Source organism: Miniopterus schreibersii, assembly GCF_964146895.1.
Source record: "Miniopterus schreibersii genome assembly, chromosome: 2".
Taxonomy (NCBI): domain Eukaryota; kingdom Metazoa; phylum Chordata; class Mammalia; order Chiroptera; family Miniopteridae; genus Miniopterus; species Miniopterus schreibersii.
This window is the reverse complement of record NC_138102.1, coordinates 155,160,076-155,187,520: the sequence shown is the minus strand read 5'-3', so window position 1 is coordinate 155,187,520 and position 27,445 is coordinate 155,160,076. Positions and strand designations below refer to the sequence as shown.

Here is a 27,445-nt window from a genome sequence, read left to right as displayed (position 1 = left end):
TGTACTGCCCCTCCTCCCTCCCCTTCATTGGGCCTATTGATTTCTATTTTGCTTGAGAGTATATTTAAGTAACTTCCTAAGAAAGGATGCATGGGAGTAAAATTTCCAAATTCTTACATATCTGAAAATGTCTGTAATTCTACCTTCAACCTAATTGATAGTTAGGCTGGACATAGAATTTTAGATTGAAACTTACTTTCTCTTAGGATTTTGACAGCACAACCACTGGTGAGAAGTCTGAAGCATGCCTGCCTTTCATTCCTTTGTTGATGACCCGTGTGTGTATATATAATCATGGCTATACATAATGGTTATTTCACTCCCTTTGGTCAGTTTTAACCTCATCTTTATATATAAAATATGATTATTTTGAAAATCTATACAGTACTAGTTTATGGTGGGATGATGATTGATGATGATAATAGTGGTGGTGTTGATGATTCTAGGGTCAAGATCTAATATTACTGTAGGGGGCCATTTATTACTTCTTGCTTCTATTTTGCCAAAGTCTGTTTTTCCTCACAACATCTCTGAGAGTTCTATTGATGTGTTTTTTTTTAACATTTTACATTTTTCCTAGTGAATCTTCCTATTATGAAGCTTCAAGCCCCTTAGAACTTTAATAACTTCTGTTTTTCAGTGTTATGCATTTTAAGATTGGTCTTACAAAAGGCTAGGAACAACATGCAATTCTGTTTTTCACCACTATTTACATATTACCTTCTTCAAAAAAAGTCAAGTTAAAATATTTGGTGGAGAATACAAAAGTCTATGGTTGACCCAAGTGTCACTCTTATTACAGAGTAAAGTGAGAATTTAAGTACATAGGTTCACAGGCCAGTCTATGATTTATTGCTTAACAAGTGGGATATTTGACTTTATTTAATATTCAGTTTTCATTCATTTACCTTGAAAGAAAAGTGGAAAGTATACTTAGAATGACCAATTGTTCTAGTTTGCCTACTCTTGAGGGAGTTCCTAGGACACAGGATTTTCAGTGCCAAAACCAAGAAAGTCCTGGTCAAACTGGAATGACTGGGATGAGTTTTATGCCTGTGTGTGTGTGTGTGTGTGTGTGTGTGTGTGTGTGTGTGTGTGTGTGAAGGGGATTAGGTCTATGTGGTAGACATTGTTTTCTATTAAATTTTATATTCCAGATAATAACTTAAATATATGCATTATATATGTGTGTGTATGTATATATGCACATATCTATCCCTCTATTTATCTATCTCCTTTTGATTTTTCTTTAGTTGAGTCACCTTTAAAATGAGAAGAATAATATGCAGTGTGCTCACAGTAGTGTTCAGTTGCTTAATTAAGCCTGTAATCGCTTTGGGATCCTTTGATGCAAGCACTAAGTAACTGTAAAAGTTTATTATAATATTATTCTTATTTTATTCAGAGGGACTCAGCAGGATTCAAATACTGATTGAATATAAAAGGATTACTTTACCATTATTTAGATACTATAATTCCCATGGAGGTTCACTAACAATATTTACACAATATGGAACTAGTTCACAACAAATGTTCTTTAAAAACTATCAAAGGGAAGGTAAATGATACAGGGCCTTTGGACCTAAAGAACAAAATACACAGTAAGAAAGAAGAGGGTTGCACAAGTCTGAAATAAATGAAGCATTTTGTAATGGCTTTTGTAAAAAATTATATGAAAGGGGTGCCTATAAAAAAATAGGCTCTGTTCTTCTTGTATGCATTCTAGGTAAACATATTTCTGTGAGATGTAATTATTCCTAGATACTGAAAATGTCATGTTCTCCATTGACAGACACTGTAGTTTTCCCTGGGGCTAACTTGGGGATATTTGAGATAACAATAAATGGTACCATTTGAATGGAGCATTTAATCCTTTTATGCTTACATATTCCTGTGTGTATTCCTGAAGAACAAGGGTATTCTCTTACCTAACCACAGAACAATTATAAAAATTGGAAAATATACATTACATTTTTAATTTACAGATCGTAATCATATTTTTGCCAGTTGCCCTAGTAATGTCCTTTATGGCAAATTGTAATTTAAAAATTCTGGTTAAAGATCAAATTGGGGATTAAATGTTTCATGTAGCTGCTTATCTCCTTAGTCTTTTAAAATCTGAAACAATTTCTCAGTCTGTTTTTCAGGACATTTACATTTTAAAGAGTATAGGCCAGTTTTTTGTTGTTGATGCTATTACAGATGTCTTATCCCCCCCAGCCCCCAACCCAGCTTTCCCTCTGGCCATCACCACACTATTGTCTGTGCCCACGGTTATACTTATATGTTCTTTGGCTAATCTCTTTACCTCCTTTCATCCAGTCCTCCCCACCCCACTCCTCTATAGGCCAGTTATTTTGAATAATACCCCTTACCTTTTGTTTGTCTGCTGTTTCTTCATGATTAGATTGGGGGCAAGCAGGGTAATGCAGAAGTGATATGACCTAAGTATATCCTATCAAGAGGCACAATGGAACATTTTTGAAGAGCAGAGTTCAGTGGTACATGCAGTGTAACAAGCCCAGGCTGTGGACAAGACCTTCAGTGGGCTGATAGTGGATGCTGTGGACCACCACCCAAGTCCACAGCTGCTAGGACTATTGGCTTCTGATAATCCACAGCCGAGGCCCTCTCCAGTTATTCCTCAGGCTAGTGAGCTGTCTCTCCCACATTCAACGCTGGTTGAAGGTGGGGTGCAAAGGCCTGGCTTCTTGCCTCAACTGGGACAACTCTGAAGGGCCATCCCAACTCCAGAGCTCCCTGTGGGATAGGCTGAGGCTCCGTTACACGTGCATTTGAGTTCAACTTCTCCCTCTGCCTAATCCTGCTGCCTTCCCTCTCACCTGAGTTGTTCCAGAGATCACTCGGCAATGAATTTCCTGCTCATTAATCTGAGAACTTCGAGATCTTTATTCTAGGACATCTGCCCTACAACTGGGCCATTTTACATATGTGAGTGAGTCTTTTAATAATTATTTCAAGCATTAAAATAGGTCAACTTAAAACATATTAACATTATTAAAGTAGTATGCAAATTAATCCTCTTATACAAATTTTACTCCAGCATGATTCTACTATAAGAACTGTGTAGTCAGAGAACAACAATACGAAGATATCAATAAGAGACTGTCTAGAGCTTGATCCTTAGCGCTGCATGTCCAGAAATTTAATTTTATCAGAGGTGATCACAGTCAGAGAAACTAATACAGAGTAAGGGCAATCTAAGTCAGAAAAGAATGTGTAGCAGTTTATAATGAGGAATGTAATAGTCAAGCAAACCAAAAATGTTCATTGGCTAACTGGTATACTCTTATTCCATAAGAAAATCTACATGGGAAGCCAAATCAGAAATTTACTTGATGCATAAGATCACTTAGACAATTTTAATTTATCTGATTTATCATGATCTGATCATCTTTGCACTATTCAACTCTTCTGAGACATACCTACAAGTAGATCTGATATTCATTTCTGCTTACCAAGGTACTCTAGCCCCAGTTTACAATATACAACTTAATACTTAAAAATATAACATAAGCTCCTAATAGTTCATTAATATCCATTCTGGTTCCCCACAGACAAGTTCTCTACATTAAAGGCAGAGTAATTTTTATTTCTTTAAAATATATTTTTATTGATTTTAGAGAGAGAGAGAGAAAGGAAGGGAGAGGGAGAGAGAGATAGAAACATCAGTGATGAGAGAGAATCATTGATTGGCTGTCTCCTGCACGCCCCTTGCTGGGGATTGAACCTGCAGCCCAGGCATGGGCCCTGCCCAGGAATCGAACCTCGATCTCCTGGATCCTAGGTTGATGCTCAATTGCCGAGCCATGCTGTTCGGACAGAGGCAGAGTAATTTTAAAATGAAAATTTGATGTCACCCCTCTGCCTAAAACCCTTCAATAGCTTCTTATTGCTATATGAAGATAAATCTCCTTAACCTTGTCCACAAGGCCCTGTGTGGCCTAATCAGAAAAAAAACAACACATCAATTCTTTGAAAGCCCTATTTGGGTTACTTCCTCCAGGAAACCGAGTCAGCATAAAATGCATGCGGCTAAAGCCTGTGAAAACAACAACCTGACTCACAGGGAGGTTGGAAAGAGTAGCAGATGGGAGAGGGCCCAGTAATTTCTCCCCCACAATCCCTATCTCAAGATTTCTAAAACCATCGAGCAAGAAGGAAATTGTCTTGTTTGCCCTGGATGCTACTTAAATTCTCTATGTTCAAGTAAGCCACAGGTTTTGTGACTTACTTCCCTTCAAAGTCTTGCCCTTAACCTTAGCCCCAAAGCTGAAAGAAGAGGAACTTCGACTGTGTGCCTGTGAAGCAGCTGGCATGCTACATACCTTACTGAACTTAGTCTGGTAACTCTGTCAGATGGAGGGAGAGGGTCCTCCTTAGCCAGGTATTCATTCCCTGAGGCCCCATTCTTATAAGATTGTTCAAAGAAGCAAAAGTCATCAAAACATGAAAATAATTACTAACCAATTGATCTATTTCAAAATGAGTCCCTATACAAACTTCCCATTCTGCTTAACACTAGGGTTTATCTGTAATATCATGCCAAGCTCTCAGTCTCTCTTTCTCTAGCAAGATTAAAAACACAAAGCCTAGTGTGAACAAGCATGTGGGGAAATGGGGATTTTCTTGTAATGCTTGCTTGTAACCATGAAAATCAGTGAACCTCTGGATAGTAGTTTGGCAATAGGTTTGGAAATGTAAAATATGCATTCCCTTGGACCCACTTCTAGGAATTTGACCTAGAGTTGACATTCTCTAGTGGTAAGCAATAACTGAGAGGGAAGTTCAATTATTTTAAGTATTTTAACAACGTGGAAACTGTTGCAAACAATGGTTTAAAATAGAAAAATATAAACATGAAAAGATTTTAGAAAACACATTTTTTCAAGAGCAATACTATATGGTCATGATGTGATGTCACATTAAACTGAGGGATACCAATCCATGTCATACACTTGTGTCAGAAAAATTAGGCTAAAAAAATTCTTTGATGTGATTTAGCCTTTGCCTAGTCTATGTACTGCATGGCAGCAATTATAACCTAAATCTTTTTTCAATTTGTAAAATTATGGTAAAATACATGTATCATACATTTTTTTCTACACTTACTATAAAATACTGGCCCTCCTTCAGACATTTTTTTTTCCTGGTAACAATTATCCTCTGATAATGAGGACTTGCTAAATTTTCCCCATATGGATGAGTAAATTAAGGTTTAGAGAGTTTAAGAAATGTGCCTAAGACCACAAGATAAAGGACTCAGTCCTTAGTCCAAATGTAGATCTGCTCGTTGCCCCTATGTCTGACTTTCCCTTTAGGCTCAGACCACAGTAGCAACGTCTACTAGTACCTGGGGCCACTATGTAAGTATGAGTTAGAGACATTCTCCACCTAGCCTGTTCCTCCAGTCCCAGAAATTTCAATGCTGAAAAATAATAATAAAATAAAAAAGAAAGAAATAAAGTAGACAATTTGAGTAGGACCTGCCTGCAGAGTCACTGAATAGGGTGGCTATAAGAAAAGGAAAGAAATTCCCATCCACAAAGATGGAAGGGGTAAAAAATAAATCCCCTTTAAACCTTTATAGCTTATAGATTTTCTGAGACCTGTAACCATCTCTAAAGAGCTAATTCCAACTATTCAAATAGACTTTGAAGTAGAGTCATAACCACATAAAGAAATCAACTTTTTAAAACATATTCTATGTTAAATGAACTAATAAATTATAGAGGGAGAACCAAATAAATGTAGGAACTCTAGTTCAGATCCAAAAACCAAACTGCACACACATACCTTATAGTTAAAAATAGGGGTGGTATCATTAAAATTCCTTTTAAAACTGGAAAGTAATTGCTTTTTAAAGGTATAATAATTTTAAGTGTTAAAATCACAAGATATGAATAGATACTCAAAGTGACTATAATAATTTCCTAGAATGTATCCAAATTATTTTAGCTTTTGTTGGGCTGCCTACACTAAATATCAAAAGCATTTTTGTAGTTGAATTCCACTATTGTGATGAAAAATAGTCTTTTGGGGATCTTCCTTTGCTTACTTGAGAAAATGAAATTTTTGGACTTCATCTTAAAATAGGAATGAGAAAGGCAGTGAGATTTAAGGGAAAAATACTTTTTTAGTTTTTAAAGAGGAAAAGTCTTTTAAAATTTGACTATAACGTTAGTGAATTTCTAATGTCAAGGAACATCATTTTTAGGAGACTGAAGACATCAAAGAGAGATTTATTTTTTAAATTTGATATTTAAAACTTTTAAACCATGTCAAATATAGCATATATTAGCACAAAGTATTAACACAAAGTATAGTGTCTTGCGTGTTTCTTTTGTAAAGAGCTTAACTACCAGTTTTTCTTTAAAAGGTGGAGAAAGGGAATCATGTAATATCTAGCACTTGGACAGTGTTTTTCCTGTGTACAATAGATAGTCATCGTTACTGCTGCCAAATAGTTCTGCTTTTTTCTCCTTGGAATGTCAAAAACGGTACCTCCAGGCTCCCTTTTATTTGTATGGGGCCATGCAAATACTTCTGGCCAACAGATTGTGAGCAAAAGTTTCTACTTCAGATCCTCGAATCTTGTCTTTTCCTCTGGCATGAAGATTAGCAATGTTCAAGATGAGGGCCACACCACAGCATATATTAGCACAAAGTTTTAGTCTGAGTGATTCTGATGAGCAAAGCCTTATTGCTGACCTGCAAAGGACATAAAGCATACATAAATAAATCCTCACTCCTTGAAGCCATGAAAATTCTGTGATTATTTGTTACTGAAGCATCGCTTAGCCTCATCTTACGCACCAGCACTATATTTCTTATTTCACAGATATAAAATCCACTCCGTCTGTATCTCTGTTAGTATCAGACATTTGTAAAAATTTGTAGAGAGCAGATAAGAATCAAAGCAAGAAAAGTCTGACGGGCTTTTTCTCTCTTCATGAATGTAAATTTCGCAAAAATGTCCCTTAAATGTAGAGAATCCATTTGATTTGTAATTGACAAAAGAAAAGGGTTTCATTCTGAAACATGTGTTTTTGTTATATCACTAATTATTAGTATGAGTGGTAACAATAATAGCCACCTTGAATTCAGTGTGAGTATATTCTGGGTCCTATACTAGATGCTTAATTTATATTATCTCATTTAATTTCACTTAATCTCACAGTGATCCTAAGAAATAGCTATTATTCAAGCAGATCTATCTTCAGACCAGCATTCTTTCCATTATGGCAATGGTGTTTTATGGTTTGCAAAGTGCTTTCACCAGATACAATTATATTCATCTTTGCAGCAACTATTGGGTTGATGTTCTCCCATTTTATAGAAGAGGAAACAGGACTTCAGAGAACTTTTTTTGATCTGTGTAAGGTCATATAGGTGGTAACAGAACCAGGTCCTTGGAATACACATCCCCTCTGGTTCTTTGTTACACTTTGCAGAGCAATAAACATAATACAAAGAGATCATTATATTTTTCACCTTTTCTTAATGTTTTTCTTCAGGCTTCTGATTTACATAGGTGATTTTTCACTTTTGGAGAGAAATTGCCTACTTCTTGTAATGCTTTAAACTCTAGGTGATAAATAGCAGTTTGGTCAAGCCAGTTAAAATTTAAAGCAGGGATCAATTACAAGTCATTGTTTCCAGGTTTATAAACTGCTTTGCAGAAGGCAGTCTGGTAAGAGTTCTGAATGGATTGTCATGCATTCGATTAAATGGCCTAATGAAAGGCTCCTGAAGCTTGCAGAACAGAGCTTTATTTTCAAACATACAAACTCAATTGCACTTAAGCCAGTTGGGTTAGATCCCCTTTGAAAGTCATGGCTATGAAAAGAGGAGCCAGGAGTCAAGCATGCTTTGTGTTGATCTGAAAAGGCCTGTTCAATTTTTTTATTTTTATTCCAGCAAATTTCCATTTTTTCCATAGTAAAAAAATTAATGGATTTCTATTAGGAGAGCCTTCCAGGAAAACTGAAAAGCACCTATTCTTTTTCTCTCCTTCTTTTTAAATCTATTTGCATAACAGTACATCATAATCATTTTGTTTTCATAATCACATTAAGAGAAAACTTTTATTTTAGTGTTTTACTTTTCGATCTTCAAACATAACATACAAATAATGTATATTGTGCATATATACATACACACATATATTATCTTCAAATAATTTTTATACAAAAGATCCTACACTATCAGTAACCTGCTTTAAAAGATCTCCCATACCTAACAATATATTCTGAACACCCTCCCATGTCATTAACCATTTATTTACATATGATTTTAACACATACATATCTACATATGATTTTCAACACATTACACTGTATAGACTCATCATAATTTATTATACTAATCCCTATCTTTACACATCTAGATTAGTTCCAACTTTTCACAGTTAGTAATTAATGCTGGGATAAACATTTTAGAAAGTGCACTTCTGCCCATATCTCTGCGTGTTTGAGGTGGTGGTCTTCTTTTTTACAAAAAAAAAATTTTCTATCACCGTTTATCCCCTCTATGCCCTCTTCCACCTAGGTGGTGGCCTTCTTAAGACCATTTAAAGTATGGGATTATCATAATAATAGTAATAGCTAACATTCATAGAGCACATTGTAAATAGGCAAGTCACTTCAAACTAGTTTCTGTGTCTAGATTCCATGTTTTTGTAGTTGATCAGTGTTTCTATTACTTACTATTTGCAATCTGGGTAGTTGGCTTTATCACTTGCTATTGGGATGGCCTTAGGTAAGTCACTACAGCTCTCTGAGCCTCAGTTTTGTCATTTGTAAACTGGGATAATAATACCTAACTCACAGGCTTATTGTAAAGATTAAATGAGATGGGACAAGCAAAGAGCCCAATGGTTGGCACACAGAAAGAACTTAATAAATATTAGCTACTCTTATTTGTCTATCTATGGAGCAAATCAGGAATTAACATTACTCTTTTATTCACATAGAAGTGAATGCTCAACCAGCTTGTCTCAATAGTCTGTCTCTCTCATTTTTAATCATATTTTTTATGCTTTAAAAATCTCCACACCTCTATTATCATTCTTACCATTTGTGTCTTTTCTTTTTTTCCTGGATTAGTCTTGCCAAAGTTTTTCCAATTTCTTTGCCTTTTTAAAGAATCACCTTTTGGTTGTTATTGGTCAAATTTAGTCTTTTTAAAAAAATTCCCTATTGCATTAATTTTTGCCTTTATCTTTTAGAATCATATTTGAATTTGTTAATTATAACAGAATTTACATCCATCTGAAAAACAGAGTGATCTATATGATTCCTTGCATATTTTATCTATAATACTTGTTGCACCTAAGGGTCATGGACTCCTATAATCTTTACATTCTTTCTTTGGATTTATTTTGTTTTCTTTTTCATGTTGAGAGCTTGGTTCATTTGTTTTTACATTTTTGTATATTCTGTTAAATGCATTTAAAGCAATAAATTATCCTCTAAATATGGTTTAACCATGTCCTATGGTTGCAAAATTACATATATAGAAAAGCATCCTCACTCACTTGGTGGAAAGGTTTTATTAATAGTTTCCTTCTATTATCATTTATAGTACTGCTGTCATTTGGCATTGACATTGTTATTGGTTATTTGCTAATAGGCCTAAGAGAGTGAAAGTAATACTAAAAATCCTTACAGTCAAGGAGCTTACAATTTCACTGTAAACAAAAATCAGATGAATTCTGAGTGCTGAAAATGTTTTCACCATAATTTTTTGCACTCTCTCTGGCCTACAATGTTAGTCTGTCAACCTACATTTAGCATAAATTTAAAGAAGAGGGAATAAGTGAAAGATAGGGGATAAACATTCATGTTCAACTATAGGTTAATAAAGTTAGCAATGGCCATGGTGTAGATCTGTTACCTGGACTTATTACCTAAACTTTAATTCTAATGTCTGAAAAAGTTGCTAGTAAGAGTTTTGGAAGGCCCTACAAACGATCTATTATTTAGCCCAAGGGTTCTTAATCTGGGTCTGTGAACTTTGGTGGAAAAAAGAAAATGTATACTTATATTTTAACATATATGTATATTTTTTTCCACTAAACCCTAATAGAAAATGAGCATTTCTTCTATTATGACTGTAGCTAATATTAACAACCTGTGTCGTTGACTCCAGTAGAAATCACACATAGTTACTACCACATAAAAGTTGTTGCAGATATCTCAAAATACTATTTATGTGCATCACTACTGAAAAATTTCTGTAGGTACTAATCTTGTTATAAAATGCATTAATAAAGACTCAAATATGTAACTGCTAGTTATCTACAGCTATGTAACAAATTATACCCAAAATTAGTGCCTTAAAACAACAAATATTTATCTCACAGTCTTGTGGTCCAGGAATCTGGCATGGCTTGGCTGGGTTTGTTGGCTCAGTGTCTTTTACCATGCTGCAATTAAAGTGTTAGCTGGGGCTGCAGTCATCTCAAAGCTCAATTAGGAGAAAATCTGCTTCCAAGCTCACTTATATGGTTGTTGGCAGATTTCAGTTCCTCACCGGTTGTTGGACTGAGTGCCTCAATTCCTTGGTGACTATAGACTGGAGACCATTCTCAGTTCTCTGCCACATGGACCTCTTCATTAGATAGGTCACAGCACGGCAGCTGGCTTCCATCAGAGTGAGAGAGGAAGAAAGGATGGTCAAGATGGAAGCCAGTCTATTTGTAACCTAAGGATGGAAGTGGTAAACCATCGCTTTTGCTTTTTCTCTTTTTCAGAACCAAATCACTAGGTCCAGCCCACACTCAGTGCAAGACAGGAGTGCCAGAAGGTGAGGATTATTGAGAGTCATTTTAGAAGCTGCCTACTACATAACTATATTGCAAATTTACTTTTTAGTATTTTGATAACTGTATATTCACATAATCAATTTCTTTTGCAGCCCTAGATAGTTTATTTTATGCATTTAAGAACACTATTCTCAAAAAGGGTCCATAGATTTCACCAAGCTTCCAAACGGACACTTGGCTCTAAATTTGTTTCAATTCAGGAACCTTCAACAACCTCCTGTGGGAATGTTTAGAATGGCCTCAATTTAGAAACTGGGGGTCAAAGTTTTAGCCTATCCCATATTATCCTTATCTGATACCCTTGAGTAGTCCATATTACTTTAATGCTATGACAAAAGTATGACACTTTTGAAAACATAAATGTTCTGTAGAGCACTCCATGAACTGTTCTTAATACTACCCACTTGAATTAGTGTACGCACTCACACGGAAGGGAGGTGTATAGATCTCTGTCAAGCATATTTGATCACTATTAAACCTCCTTTTGGTTGTATATGGCAATTGCCATTTGAGCCTCCAAATGATCAGATGCTATAGGTGGAACTATTTCCCCAAGAATACCCTAATTATCAGACTAGTGCTTTTTACTCTACCTAGCTATGTATGAGAAAGCATAAGTGCAAAAAAAAGAGAGAGAAGTGATGTCATGATTCTTCCCTAAGTCTTGTGCACCGGTCACCTGCTTTTGGTGAAATTAAAGGTAATGGTTGGCATCTCTGAATTAGATTTTTTGCAAGCACAGTACCAGCTTTCTATATTATCTTAGTCATCTAAAAGCTAAGAGTATTTTATAAAACTTCCAGTATTCAGATTAAAGATAAACTGTCAATGATAATTGGGAACAATTCTCTTATTTGTTTTGCCCAATAAGTTTTCTCCTAAAATTCAAATGCATCATCTTCCCAAAGCCATCACTTCCGTGCCATATTACAGGGAGGTGATTTTCCTCCTAGTTCTCTGATCCTAATGAAAAATTAGGTCAGTATTGTCAGTTATTTTAGATCTTCCAAGATAATGCAGGCAAAAATTTCATATTTGGCATCAAATTTTTCTGTGGTTTTTTAATCTGAGCCCCTCTCAATTCTCTAGAGAACGACATGGAAAGGGGCCAGGGAACCTGGGTGGCTTCTAGATCCCATAGCTACTGACTAAAAATAACTTGGTCAGCCAATCCATCTTCTTGGACTATATTTTCCTAATCTGAAAAATGTGTGAATTGGTGGAGATTTATCCCTCAGCCTCTATTTCTAACACTCTTTGCATTACATTGTGAAGTCTTGGAAAAAACTCTGACCACATTTAGGACTTGTGACTCATGTGACAACACACTCTCAAAGTGGCCTGAAGCAGCTCTGAGCAGAGAAGAGAGAAATGACGTGAGGTTTTTGCAGCGGTGACTCTCCCGTCAACTCCGCCCGGGCCAATCAGAAATTCCCCAGGCGCAGATGGGTGGGGCAGGAGGCCAGCGTGACGACAGAAGGCTACTTCCGGCTGTGGTGCGTTTGACGTCAGGGCCGAGTGGGACGGGCCCAGTACCGAGAAACCAAGGAGGGAGGGCTCGCGAGAGTTCAGGGAGGCCGCCCCGAGATTCCGGCGCGGCCGCCAGTCCCACCTCCCGGGGGCGGGGCGAGGGCGGAGCTGGCTGAAGGGAGCGGACGGGCGCCGGGCCGGCTGAGGTCTGCGCGGAGGCTGAGCCGGCCGCCGGCGCGACCGGAGACAGGTGAGTGCGCGGATGCCGGGGTCAGGAGGGGTACGAGGGCGCCGGGCTGCCGCACCTGCCCGAACTCTTCGAGCAGAAGGAAGAGATCTTGTGTGTCTTTGGGCGTCCAGGGGAAAGCCTGGCTCATTTCGGGGCTGGTAATGTCTCCGGTGAAGCTCCGGCGACGGCCTTGGCCCTCTTGTTCCCCGAGGTGATGCCGGCCCGGGTGTCCGGAGAGGTAGCCTGGAGCCCGGGGAGGAATCTTTGTCCTTCCTCGCTCCTTTCACCCTTCCACTCATCGGCCCTCGAGCGCCCGGCTCCCGTCCCTGCCTGGGCTTGGTAAACAATAACAAATGTCGTGGGTCCTCTCCTGGTATCCCGGGCCCTCCGGTCCCGTGCCCTCCGGCCGATGTCCCCGAGAGGGAGGGTTCTAGGCGCGGTTCGTGTGTCGTGGGGGCTCTGTGTGTACCGTTCCTAAAAACTGATGCGTCAGATCGCTAAACATTTCTCAGACCCGGTAAAGCCGCCCAGCTCCCAGAAGCCAGGGAGTGCTCAAAGCCGGTCCCCCCAAAATCTGTCCCCACCTCGGGAACCGTAGACCCTTCTTTTCGGCAGCATTTCCTCCCACTCCCCTTTTCCACCTTTACTGTCGCAGGCGGACGAGCGGTGGTTTGGTTTGCGAATAAGCAAGGTTGGCCCCGATTGAGTAGGAGACATTTCACCTTTAGAAAGTTGTCAGGTTGACAGCAAAGGAACAAACTTTATTTTCAACACCAGTAGCCTCCCGTTCACTGAGGCTACTTTTGTGGCTCGCTTTTCAGGTCGTAGTTTAAGAGGAAAGGTAGGAAGAGAAGCGGGGCGGGGGTGTGGAGCTGGTGGTGCTGGAAGTAGCGGTGGCTTGTCCACGAGTGTGATTCTGCTCTTCACTTGATAAAATGCAGAACCAACGCTCTTGTTCACGTAACTTCTGATAAGTTTTGATAGAAGCCAATTGCTCGGAAAAGGCCTGAGTATTGGCTTTATTACGGCTAAAATCCGAGGATACAGCTTTGTTTTAACTTAAGACTCCTGGTTATAAGACGGGGATTGACCAAGGAGACCGTGTCTTTTGGCCTCTGGGGGTGGAGGGGTTTAAACTTGTCAGGTCTCCCTACTTGAAAGGCAGGGTTGTTATTTAAAGCCATTTTACTTACCCAGTGAAGGTTTTCGAAAGTTCATTGTCTCAATCATATATGTGTACATGACACTGGAAAACTCTTTGTGTTCGATTTGCGTTTCTTTGTATGCCTCAGGATATATAAAACAATTAAGTTTATTATGCTCTCTGCCCAGTAACTGAGAGGTATTGTATGTGAATTAGCCACTCTTGTGACTATTTGAGGGGAGAGAAATTAGTTTAAATATGTTATTAAATTATGATGACATTTGTTCATTGCATAGGTTCATCAAAGTACTTTTATGTGAAAAATTCTGATCTGAAAAGAAGTACAATGAATAAAAAATTTTTTGGTTTGATCTGTGTTAGCTTTGCACTTTGCACTCTTCTTTAAGATGGCTGATAATGTTTCCCATTGGTTGGGATGTGTTTAGAATGAGAAACAAATAGGGTGTACTTTTTGTACTCCTTTGAAAAGCCCTGCCACTGGGAAATGAAAAAATTAGAAAGACCATGTTAAATAGGTGCAGTTATTCTTTAGCCTTTGGTTTTTGCATTTGTTTTAAAGTTGAGATCAAATTCAAAGAATCCTAGTCAAAGAATAGAGACTAGGAATATTTGTGCAAGTAAATAGGTGTCCTCAGCTGTTTTTATGCTGAAAATTTAATTTCAAAAGGTAGCACATTATAAAAAGAAAGGAAAAATTGTACTTTGTAGAAAATGGTAACAAAGCAATGTTTTCGGTTCTGCCATTTCTTTTTTTAAAAGTTCTATTCTCTCTAAGTAAAAGCAACGGCATTGTGTTGCCAAAGTTGGATAATTTAGAACGGGCTTTCTCAGGTAATCCTAGATAAATTGGAGGCCTGTGTGTGTGAGAGTGTGAGTGAGTCTCACTTTGTTAAGAGGGAAAATGGGGCGAAAATCAAAGCCAGAAAGATTTCCATCTTGATGTAAAGTTAAAATGATTTTATTTTACATAAATAGTGTAGGGTGAATCAAGCAAGCATATTGTCATCCAGCATCCCTGTGATTACATTAAAGTCAGCAGATGGGCAAGTTATGATTAGGTTAACATGACATATGCAGAAATTATGCTACTGTATTTTTATATTAAAAGCACCATGGGCTTTTTGAATGGGATAATGAAAATAAGCTTTTAAAGCATAAGAAAAATTTAAAAATAAATTAATTTTAAAAGATATTCTTGATCATTAGTTTAAAAATTATCAGTGAATCCTTCTTTCCTCTTGTCCACCCCCACCCCCAAATTTCTTTTTAAGCCTTAAGAGGATATTTATCAAAGTGCACTTGGTATGTAAAGCTCCTGTCTGCAGGTAAAGGTTTGCTAATTAGCAGGGTATTATTATTCAGAACCTTTAGAGAGAGAGTGAGAGAAATGAAGGGCAACAAGGAACAGTCTTTGCTACCCATTATACTCAGATGTGGTCTCTATCTTCAAGGAGATATAATCTAATGGAAGGGAATTTTACCCATATAACTATAATACACAATGCACTTTGTGGACAAATCAAGGAGGGAGGGATTCAATTCTACTAGGCCAGTTAGGGAAGGCTCTGAGTAGGGCAAGGCATTTGTGTAGATGATTTGAATTATCTAGTCATATGATAATCATAATAAGCAAACACTTTACATAATGCTACTTGCTGATAAATGCTTACATGTAGTAATTTACCTGTGTTTAAGCTGTACAACAACAATATGGATTAAGTATTTTTATTCCGTTTTGCAGATGGGGTAACTGAGTTACGAAGATCAGATAACTAGAAAATGGTAGAACAAGGATTGCAACCCAGGCATTCCAGCTTATATCTATATCCCTGTGCTTAATCACTCTCGTTATTTTCTCTCCCATTCTTGATGATCTTTCTCAGGTCTGTAGTTTCAAAGAATTGATTTGGGAAAATATGTTTTTCTGGCACCTAAATTTAGGGGTCAATTTTCTAGAAAGAGCTCCAAAATAATGAAAACGCAGGTAAATAAGTTGTTTTTGGCATGTTAGATATTTAACCAATTTTTGGAAGTTGCTCTTTGTGCGAATGAAAGGTAACCATTGAGTGGGATTTCTGATAAATTGCACTTCATACTTAGTAGCATATACTTAAGGATTTAGAAATAAGAAGTTATAACTATATTAACTCCTTTGCCTATAATGGAATTTTTGAACCATGTAATTTGGCTTGTAATTTTTAAAAATCACTTGGCACTGGATATTTTTTGGATTGAATTGTGAAGTTGGAATTTGTTTAATGATCAAATGCCAGTTTAGGCCCTTTTAGTTTTTATTTCCACAAACAGTTAAATTTTTAATGCCTGAATCAGGATTTTGAATAGAGTTTTGTACATGTGTAAAATGAGAGACATTCAGTCACTGATAATTTATGTTAGGGCAACTTTGAAAGCTTTTTGGGGTTGTAAAATAAAAGGTACTATAGAAATACACTGTGCCTAGCATAGGCCTACTCAATAAATACTGCTTTGTTGAATGAATGGTCCAGTTAATTTTATTTATGAAGTTTCAGGCATAGTTCACATTTTTTATTGGTTATCTAAGTATTGGCATCACAATAAAAAGTGGATTTAAAGATTAGGAAAAAAATATATCTAGGCAGAGGTAGGGGTACTGCCTATCCTTACCTGTCTAGCAAGATATGGACCCATTCAGCTCCTTTGTCAGTGTCCTTCTGACTCAGTTTTAAGTGGAACTCCAGAGGTACAGTCTCTGTGAATGAATATAGTAAGTGCTCTCTCCTTGTCTGAGTGATGTAGGTTCTAGAAAACGCCTACAGTAGGGTAATTTATGGTTGATGAGTTTAAAACCTAATGGGAAAAGTAGCAGAACTAAAGTCAAGATATAAAGCCCATATATTTATGTTATTATAATAAGATAAATGTGGCAAAATTTTTTTTAAAGATTTTTTTATACAGAGTTTAAATTAATAGGTGATGGGATATTATTTTCATTTATCACCCCTGATTGACAAAATTTTCAGGATCTAAACCCGTAATTTCATGGAGATATTTATAAGTCAACTGTGGTTTGTTGTAGGAAAGTTATATGTTCCTCTAAGTACAAGTTTGGTTTTGAATAGTTATTCTAAGTAAAAAAGAAACCAGACACCTACTCTCACCTCCTTGCTGATAGAAATTTTAGGGGATCTTTTCCCATAATAGACTAGTTTTGTCTACATTGAAAATCCACTGAGACAGGTAGCCCCCGTCTTAGGTGTTCTCTTAGGGAAGACCTTAGCAGTTACATATCATATCGTAAGCTAACATTGGTGTTGTGTAAATTCAAAAAGGCCTCAAACTTTGGCAGTTTATCTGTAGCTTATGATAGTAGCACTTGTATTATGCTCAGCTTTTAAATTATTAAATAAACTACTTGCTGTCCCCTGAATTAACATTAGACCAGTTGACAACCTGAGAGGATGTTGATTCTCTGGCTACACATGCAGAAGGTCTCTTGTTTTCCTTGTTTTTTTCTGAATCTTATTGATTCCACAGGTATGGATTTTTTGTGTTACAGTATACGAGTCTCTGATCTCATAAGCACAGGCAGCATCCATTGTTTTCTTACCTTTTACGATTATTTGCTCTCTCTTCATCTGATTCAGGAGAGGATTCTATTCTTCCTAATTTAGGGATACTTTACTGCTTTTGCAATTACTTAATATGATGGAGTTAATAATATTTAACACCTCAAAATCAACCACAAATACAGCAATGTGCCCAGAATAAAGAACAAGATGGTAGAAACTTAAGTGGCTGTGCATGATTGCTAATACCATCTATTTTTGGCATGCAGAGTTGTTGTCCTTTGCTGTGGGGCCTAGCTTTCATTCTGTCTATGAAAATTTAGAAAATCGAAAGCCTGTATACAAAGAAGCTTCTGTATACACCAGTGAGAACATTTTAAAAATTTTATTTTGATTTTTTGTCCTGTTCTTCCATATAGTCACTGCTGTTCTGCTTTTATGACTTGGAGATATTGGCTTCGGTTCTCTAGATTCTTCAGCAGTCCTGGAGACACAGTAAGTAATTTGGACATTTATATGAAAATGCTTTGTATAATCTATGTTTCTCAAGTTTTGTCTCCCAACAGTAATATATAAATTTAGCTCTCTATATGTCATCTTCCCTTCTAACATGTTCTTGGCTCATTTTTCTTCCTTAATGTCACCAGTTAGGGTTTGGGTGTCATAATTATTTAATCAGCAATGGTAACCATTTACTTATCATTACTATGTACCAGACATAGTGCTAAGTACTTTATATAAGTATTATCTCATTTAATCTCTACTAACAAATGAGGAAACTGGAGCCTAGAGAAGTGAAGTGACCAGAGTCACCTAGGCAGATAGGAAATGTAAGAGTTAGAAATTGATCCCTAAGATCCAGGTTTGCTTTCTCTTGTATCGCTTTATTTTATTACAAAAACGCCTTTGCTATTTAATTTACCTCCTTCTTTTAGTCCCACCTGAGTTATCTTTTTTCCCTCTCTCCCTCCTCTTTTTAGGAGTTATTTACAGTTTTGCATGTCAAACATAAATTCTCATGGGAAAAGTATACAGAAATAATTCGGCTCTGTTCAGATTTCCTATAGAGGGGGACTTGCTCTTGGAGAGAGCTTATTGTAAGAATAATGTCAGTAACATCTTATATTTGTATTGTGCTTTAGAGTTTTATAAAGCATTTTTATACATCTTACTTAATTCTAATAGCAAACTTAAACATAGGTCTTTAGATTAAAAGTTGTTACAGGCAGTTTGCTAAGGACTCCACAAAATTTGTTGATGAGACACAGTTTTTGCCCTTAGCAATTTTAATGCTGAAATAAATGATATAATCAGATGTTCTGACTTCATTCAAGCCAATTAGGAGCAGATAAATATCATTATAGCACAGCGTTTTCTTAAAAGATGTTATAGTTTTGAGCTTTGTTTTTGGCCAAAATTGAGAAGTTGGAATTTCAGTGCTGCATTTTAAATCATGAAATGTTAAAACTCTTCAATTCTTCTGATTCAGTGAATGATAGTTAAGTTGCTGTCTACCTCATTCTGCACACAACTGTTACATTTAACTAAAACAATTATCATGAAGGAATGGGGTAGAGGGAAGATAGGCAGAACTTCAAAAGTGAAATTAAAGAACTCGGGATCCTAATAAGGACTTGATGAGGTACCTTACGGGTAGCACTGTTGCAGGAAATTGGCTGTAGACTTTAAAGAATGGATAAAAGCTCTAAGTATTCCCCTCTGGAAAGCTGTATTATTTGAGGGATCAAAGAGCTTATTTAATGATCCATTTTTAAAATATTTTTATGTGCCAGTATCTTGTTTTAATGAATTTAATTTTTACTAAGCTTTGGACATTTTTACTTAGTTAAGCATTTGCCCATTGACTTGCCCCCATTACGGAAACACCACACCATATTTGCCCTTCATAATTTTCTGTATTTGTCAGCAGAGGCGGACTGCCTGATTTATAGAACTAGGGAGTTGCCTTTTGTTGTGTTTTTACAATAGAGGTCTGTTTCATTTGGGCACATCTTTCAAATCTGGTCGAGGATAGTCTCCATATGTCCACTATTATCTAGCCAAACAGAATAGACATTTTCTATTTTAGTGGATAGAGTGGAAAAATTTCCAGTCTTGAATTGCATATATTTGGCCAATTGGTATTCTTAATACTGCCAAATCCTGAAAGAATCACAGACTCATAATGTTTTAGTGAGGTTAACCATCATAATTCAATAATAATCAGCTATTTGCATGGCACTGTATTAGGTACCATGGCAAAATAGAGACGAGTAAAATATATTCCCCTTCCATTTAGAAAGGTTTCATCCAGTAACAGACATGAATGTATGGGTATAAACTCAGAAAGTGATCAGCGAGTAACAGGGCACTGTGGGAGCAGAGGAAGGAGAGATTGCTTCTGGCTGGAGAGATTAGGAAGGCTTCCTATATAAAGAGAAATATGAATTGACCATTTAAAGGAAAGGACATGCTGGGCTGAGGGATTAGCATGAGTTGGATATATTTCTATAACACCTGATAAATTATTTACTTATTTACTTAATTATTTACTTCTCTCTCTGCCCTATTGGATTTGAGCCCATTGAGCTTAGAGAACAGGTGTTTTTCAGCTTTTCATTCTCTCCATCATCAACTGCTCAACCTGGTACATTTAATTAAAGTTGTAATTTAGTAAGATTACAGTGGCAGTAGTGTCTGTGGAATGGATTTAAGGGAAGAGAGCCCAGAAATCGGAAGACCAGTGAAGAGACTAATTTAAATAATCTAGGAGAGGCCTGGCTGCTGGCTCAGTTGGTTGGAACGTCTGTACTCCAGAGGTTGTGGGTTCCATTCCCAATCAGGGCACATGCCTAGGTTTTAGGTTCAGTCCCTGGTCGGGGCATGTACCGGAGGGAACTCATCAGTGTTTCTCACATTGATGTTTCTCTCTCTCTCTCCCTTCCTCTCTCTCTCAAATCAATAAAAACATATCCTCCAAAAAGGAAAGAAATTCTAAAATAATAATAATAATCATTATCACCTAGGAGATAGATAAAATGAAGTTCTAAACTAGGTGAGATTGGAAGGAAGAGACTTGGATGGATGAGTGTTGAGACCTAGGGATGACCTGTGAGGTATGTCCTGTGTACCAGGAGATGCAGCGATGGAAAGGTACTGGTGTTCCCTCAGAAAGCACGAAGGTAACCACAGAGCTACACTCACAGGTATAGAAATAATTGCACTAGCACATCGCTGCTGTAATGAAGGAGCAGCGAGAGGAGCGCTCAAGGGAAAGGAGCACAGGTTTGGGAGAATCAAAGAAGCTTCCCCTGGAGGTGGTAGTGTTTGAGCTTAGACTTGAAGGGTGAGTTGGGAATTTTTCAGGCCAACAAGCAGCGGGAGGACATTACAGCATAGAGATGTAAAGACTGTTTAGGCAGCCATGAGAACCTGGATTATTTTAGGATTGGGACATGAGGCTAGATAGGATAAATTAACTTGTCTTTATAAAATAACTTTGTATTTGCCATTTTTAAAATGTGTACTTTATCCAGCGTTAGTGCTCTGAGCTTTTGTAAGGGTTTCTGTTGTTTCTTGCAGTCTGGTGGAAGCACCTGTGCTGTGCTTCCCACCTGCACCCACACCCGCACCCCCAGCCTGCAGGTGTACTGCCAGTGATAACATTGTCTCTTGCTTCCTTTTTGGGAGATTAAGCAGAGTAGGTAAAGATACGATTAGCCAGAAAGATTAAGAGAGAAAAAAATCCACAAAAGACCTTTTCTCTGATGAATGCCTAGAGCAACTAGGATTGTGTATGGAGAATGCAGCATCGAAGCATAGTGTCAAGAGCGCTTGACTTGAGGGAGGGAATTGTGGTAGTAACATAATTATTTACCTTTCCCATAAAGTTTTATAGAACCCTTAAAAATTTCCCCGAACTGTCATATCTAGTGCCAAAGTTCTTTAATTTTGATTCTAGCCTTGATTTCTTTCCATCTCCTCTACTTAACCCTTCCTGTATTTTAATAACTTAGCATGACTGTAAACTTCAGATGGTGTCAAACATTGTCTGTAGTTTCCCCCTGTCCCACCTTTTTTGGTCCTTCAGAAACCTTCATTTGCAAATCATGATTCTGAACTTAGTATGTATAATCAGTATTAGACTGCTGGAGCTGAAAAGCACTCTAGGTTTTTTTCTTCACATAGGTTTACTTTCTACAGCCATATTTTTTTTTCTGTCTTGTGGATTGGGCAACTGAAACAGAATACAGTTAAGTTTTCTAAGAACAACCAAAAAGTTAATTGTGGACTCCAATTAGAATTACATCCATTGTATTTCTAGGCTGGGTTTGGCAGCTGTGTTAGCTTTAGAGCAATTAGTGGTAATAATAAAAGTTTATGGATACTACAGGAAGGAAAGTGAAAGACAAGAACAGGAAAAGAAAAAGGAAGCTTGCAGACTGGCAGGAGAGCCATAGGATGGGGGCAGAAGAAAAGGTGCATAAGGTTAAAAGATGTCAAGTTCCCCTGACACCTGTTCCAGGTGCCACTTGGTGGGACCAGTGCCATATTTTAAGATTAAGTCAAACTGCCAGTAATCCTTTCTAGAAATACACTGGGTGTATTGTTATGCCAAAAATGACAGTTTATTGTAATAAAGTATTGTTTGATTTAATAAAAAAATGTATATGTACCTGTGTTTCTCTGTTTTTCGAATTGAGCAGAAAGGGAAACAAACCAACACACTGTAAATATTAGTGAAAATTATAGGCACATTTCTGAAATGTAATAAAACCTTTCAGACTTAAACCCATAAATTATGTCTAGTCCTAGTTAGGCAGAAGGTGCCAGAAAGGGAAGGGAAGAATGAAATAAATAGGAAGAGGTGTTTGGATAAAACTGCATTCTCATACCAACCATATAACTGGGGCCACAGAGGGGAAAACAGGGTAAGAATGAGATCTAGGGCCCGAGCTTGCCTGTCCAGGTAACCCAAGTACTCCTTCACTTTCAGAAAAAAGTATTATCAAACACTAAAAACTAATTTTTCAAAATGTATTTTCATCATTGGACTAAGGAATAAGCCAAGGAATAAAAATAGGTATTACTTTAGTTTTTCTGAATGGTAACAAAAAGCTATTTCTCAGATTGTAAGAAATACTGGATTAAATTAACGTCTTTGACTTTTTCCAGAGTTGAAAGGTACTGTAGAGGTCATCTAGTTTAATTCTCTACTGTAAATTACCTCTAATCCACGACAAGTGGGTGTTTAGTATTTGCCTAAAGACAAGAAACTTAACAGATTACAAGATAGCTAACTTTCATTCCCTTGAATGGTTGGTATTGTCCTGTGTTCTGTCCCCAATCCTCTTTTTTTCACACTCCATACACTCTGGGGTCTAGATGATCTTATGTGCTCTGATACCCTCAGTGCCCACTGTGTGATGATGACTCCCGATCTGTATATCTTGCTTAGCCCTCCCTTCAAGCTTGGGACTTCATTGTCTATCTCTTCTTATATATCACCACCTTGATATGTTTCACAGGTAACTAGGATTCAACTTGCCCAGAGCTGACTTTAGCTTTTTCCTTCCCCGAATCTTTCTCATGCAATTTACTTTTCTAGTGCGTGAGATTATCCTCTGTTTTGTTGCTCAAGCCTTGTTTGACTCCTCCTTGTTTGTCACTCACATCCAGCTGCTGCTAAGTCCTCCTTACCACCTCTTGAATTCTGTCTGTGCTCTCGAGTGTTAGTATCTTCATTCAGGCTTCAAATTACTGAACTAGCCATCTCCCTTCTACCAGACTTGCCCTTCTTCCAGTCCGTCTTCCATGTGGCTGCCATAGGGTTCTCCTAAAACGTAAAACTGATCATATATCTCCCATGCTTAAAATTTCCAGTGATTCCCCGTAGCCTCTTCCAGACTCCTTAGCAAACTATACAAGTCTGAGTTTCTTTAAGAAGTGGTGCCTTTTTGGATTTCTGGCCTTATTTTTCATTGCTCTCTCTGACCTTAGATCTTACATACTCCTTCCTGGAATGCCCTTTCCCACATTCTTTTGGGTAATTCCTGTGATGCCTTTCTTGACCTCCCATCTGTTGTGTGGCTTAGGTGTTCCTTCTTTGTTTTCCCATAGCCTCTTCTGTATGTCTCTTTCATGACATTTTTTTATATCCTAAAACACATTCATAACTAACATGTGCCAAGACTTATTGAGCATTTACTATGTGCCAGGCATGGAACAGTGTTCTTCCATATGCAACTTTCAGCTGGTTCTCATGACAGAATTAGAGATAATTTCTTATTACCAAAGAGTGATATTTGAAATCAGCTATCTTATATTGTCTCTGTTTCAGGCTAAGCATGCTCGTTTAATTTGTTTAAATATCATGGATTTCACACCTTTTACCTTCCTGACCACTTTCTCTGTGTTATATTTTGTTAGTTTTCTCTCTTAAAATGTGTGGTTCAGTTTTAGATAAATTTACAGCTGTCATAAAGAGAGGCAGGACTTCATAGGTGTGTAGTATCTGGATATGGATCATCATAATTAAGGTATAGGCCTCACTTTTTCAGGTCCATAAATATGAGTTCTGTGTGTGTGTGTGTGTGTGTGTGTGTGTCCAGAAATAAATCAGGATTTTCGGAATTGACTTATATTTAGCAAGTGACCAAGAGACTGACATAAAAACAAGACTACCAGTTAATGAATTTATTAATATAACTGTGAGTAAAGTGGAAACTTGTATCATTTGGCCAGCAATTGTTACCCCAATAGGACAACCTACATGGGAAGCCAGTCATTCTAATCAGAATGGGGAGTCTCAATGGGGAGTATGATAGCCTGATGGAGCCTCTTTTTCATAAGGATGCACGTGTCTGTCCAGTGCTGCTCTAGATGTGGTTAGTCCACTTCCACCTTGGACAACTTTGGGGGAGTGCAGACAGAATCTTGCTTGTTAAACTTCTGCTTACCCTCCTCCACCCCGTATTAATGTAACACTCCTCTGTTAACACAGTCTTCTTTGGCCAGAAGAAAACACAATTGACAAGGTTTTAGCTTCCTTAATTCACATTTTAATCCTGCCTCTCTACATCCTGCTCACTTTTTGTTGGTCTTGGGTGTTCCCAAATATCTTCAGTCACACATTGGAATTACTTATGTTGATAGCTAATGTCTTCCACTTCATTTGCTTCATGCCGATATTACTCCCGGAGGGGGACTTAATTTCAGTTTATGAGGGTATTTTATTTTGTCCTTTTGTACTGACTATAAGGCATTGCCAAGTATTGAAAACTTCTCCAGGTATGAGCGAACCAGTACAGTGCTGAGTGTGGCATTCACCTTCCTTGTTCCTGATTTTACTTGTCTATTAACTCAGCCTAAGGTTAAGATTGGGTAATGTTTGGGGGCAGCCATCTCACACTTTTAGTTTGTGTCAAATTTTATTCAACAAAAATCTGTAGTTGTTCTTTATGTATATACAATCTGTCACAATTTATACTTAGCTTTTGATTTTTTTTAATCCAAATGTAATTCTTTACCTTTTCTCTATTAAGTTTCATTTGATGAAGTTAATCTTCTGTTAAAATTGTTTTGAGTTCTGACTCTACTCTCCCACTTTTGATTACTGTCTCCAGGTTCTGGTCATCCTCACATTTTGATAAGATGTTGTCAAAAGCTTTATCTAGTTCATAGGTGATATAATTACCTAAGCCCAGTGAGTCTTAAAGAATTTATTTATGAGCATTCTGAGTTTTTTTGCTTAATCATTTGTAAACACATCTATTAGCCCATTTTCTTCATCTTCCTTCCTCCTCCTCCCCACCCCCCAAAAGAATTGGTGAGTGGAGTTTATTAAATAACCTTTCAAAGAGTCAAATAGATTATTTGTCTTGTAGATCTGCAAAAAAAAGAAAAAGAAAAGAAAAGAAATAAAGTTCCTTGGCAATATTTGTTCTTCCTGAGTCCATGCTGATTTCTAATGACCAGCCTTCTTTGTCTGTTCAAAAACCATTTGCTTTATTATCTCTTCTAGAACTTTCCTCAGACTGGATAAGTGCAACAGTTAATGTTTTGTAATGTCCATGTTCTTTTGTAATGTTCATATTCTTTCCTTATTTTGAAAGACTGTGTATTCTGTCTCCTGTCTTTCAGCAAAGCTCACTCGTTTTTATAATTCATCAGAGAGTATTTCTGGCATTCCCCAAAATTTGTATGCAGGGTCATGATGTGTGCACTAGTCAGCTGGCCAAGTCAGAAGATTTGCGGTGCCTTGGGGGCAGCTCTCTTACAGCCTTCTGTGTATGGTGCTTCAGTTCTCACGTCCCAGCTCTTCATTTTTGTTTTGGCCTTCGTTCTCCTAGGCTGAGTGAGGAAAGAGGCAGGGTTTGAGTGGTGGGATGACCACAGGTCTGAGAGCTCCTCTATGGAAAAGGGGTGGCACCGACCTCTCAAGGGTATTGTAAAATAGAAATATGTAAACAATTAAGTAGTATTCAAATTTTGCTAGGTATTGATAGGTTAAGCATTCTAAAATATTACACTACAGAAGAAAATTCATAAAATCATTGAATCAATTTCTGAAGTAGCTCTTAATTTTAGAATGACATGGGTAAGTAAATGTATTTAACATAGATCCAGAGTAAAACAAAGTATTTGTTATACATGAGTTCTGTTTTAAATGGTACTTTGTGTCCATTTCACCTTGTATTTAGGAAAGGTCAGATAATAAAAGATCATGTATGTAGAGAGCCTTTTGAAGACTCCAAAGAACTTCATAAATACGGGCACTACAACTATGCATGTGAAAATATTTCTGATCATTTGGCAGTTACCATCTCCTGAGCAATAGCAGCGTGGCACCTCTTGATTTAAACGGAGGCTCAGTGAGGTTTGGTGGTTTTTGCAGTATCGTCCTGTGAATAAGCAAGACTCCACTCAGGTCTTTTGTTTTATGCGGTTCTGTTTGACATTCATTCTAATCAAAGCAGTCTTTTAAAAGACTTAGTGCCTGTTCTCATGGAGGTTGGAAGTTGTATATACTTGGAGAACCCCCAGTATTATTCCCTATAACTTTGTCTCTGTTGTCCCTAATATGGGGCATAGAGACCACCCTGTCATCACTACAGTATTATTCCTACAAGGACCCCGTAAGAATGTGCTTAAGAGTCTTCTCTGATGTCCCTTAGGATGGTGCTCAACCTGCCCAAACCACTACATACATGTTAAAGAGAGGCTGGAGCTAAAGTTGCTGAATCAGTCAACAAATATTGAGCACTTTCTAAGAGCTCTGAGTCATGCTAAATACTATGGGGGACAGAATAAGGTATGGCCCTTGCCCTCAAGGAGTATGAATTTAATAGATGACTAACATATATGACAGTAAGTCCACCTTCATGAGAGTGTGGAATTAAATGCTTAATTGTGAGATTTGTAGTAAGTGCTGGGCAAATTCTGAGAAGTGAAACAAATGAGGTCGGGGTAATCAAGAAAAGCATTGTAGAAGAGGAAAATTCAGTAGGTTCTTTAAGTACAAATAGAGGGGAAAAGAAGGACTGTTTATTTTAAGTTCAGATATTCCAAGGCTTGGTGGTAAGACAGATTATGGCATGTCTCTTGGTTGATGAGGGAGGAGACCAGCAAGTAACGGAAAATCAAGTTAAGTAGTTAGGGTGGATCCAAATTATGGGGCTTAATAAAAGCCAGGCATAGATTGGAGTGGTAGAAAGGAGAAAGCTTTAATAGTTTTTGAGCCAACAAATGACATCATCCAAGTTCTACAGAAGGAGCTGTGACTTAGAGATGGGAGAACATGGCATCAGGAAGACCCACTTGAATGCCAGTTCAGTAACATCACTGACAGTTCGATCAGGGCCTGGACTGATCCCGTGGTGGAAGTGAGAATGAAGAGTAAGGTGCATTGGGAGACAGATTTTGACAGCATGTATTAATGAACTTGAAAGGAAAGGGAGAAATGAATTAAGGCTATTTTCCAAGCATTCTGATCAGGAGAAAGCTTTTTTCCATGGACAGTAATTTGGTTGCTAGAAGGTTGGCAGCGGGGAAAAATTATGCATTTGTTTTTGGACATAATTAAAGGGAGTTTTCTGTAAGACGTTTAAGTCGGAATGTTCGGCAGACAGCTAGAAATATGAGACTACAGGTTGGATGGAAACAAGGTGTATTACTCATCCTTG

General features: G+C 37.5%; 1 protein-coding gene across 1 annotated transcript in view; it reads left to right on the top strand.

The window, feature by feature from the left end:
* Positions 1 to 12,466: 12,466 nt before the first annotated feature.
* Positions 12,467 to 27,445, top strand: part of STK38L (serine/threonine kinase 38 like) — a 68,880-nt gene continuing 53,901 nt past the window's right edge. The window contains exons 1-2 of the mRNA XM_081125562.1: positions 12,467 to 12,569; positions 17,681 to 17,756. The gene's annotated coding sequence lies outside the window, so the exon portion shown is untranslated. The remainder of the gene's footprint in view (positions 12,570 to 17,680; positions 17,757 to 27,445) is intronic.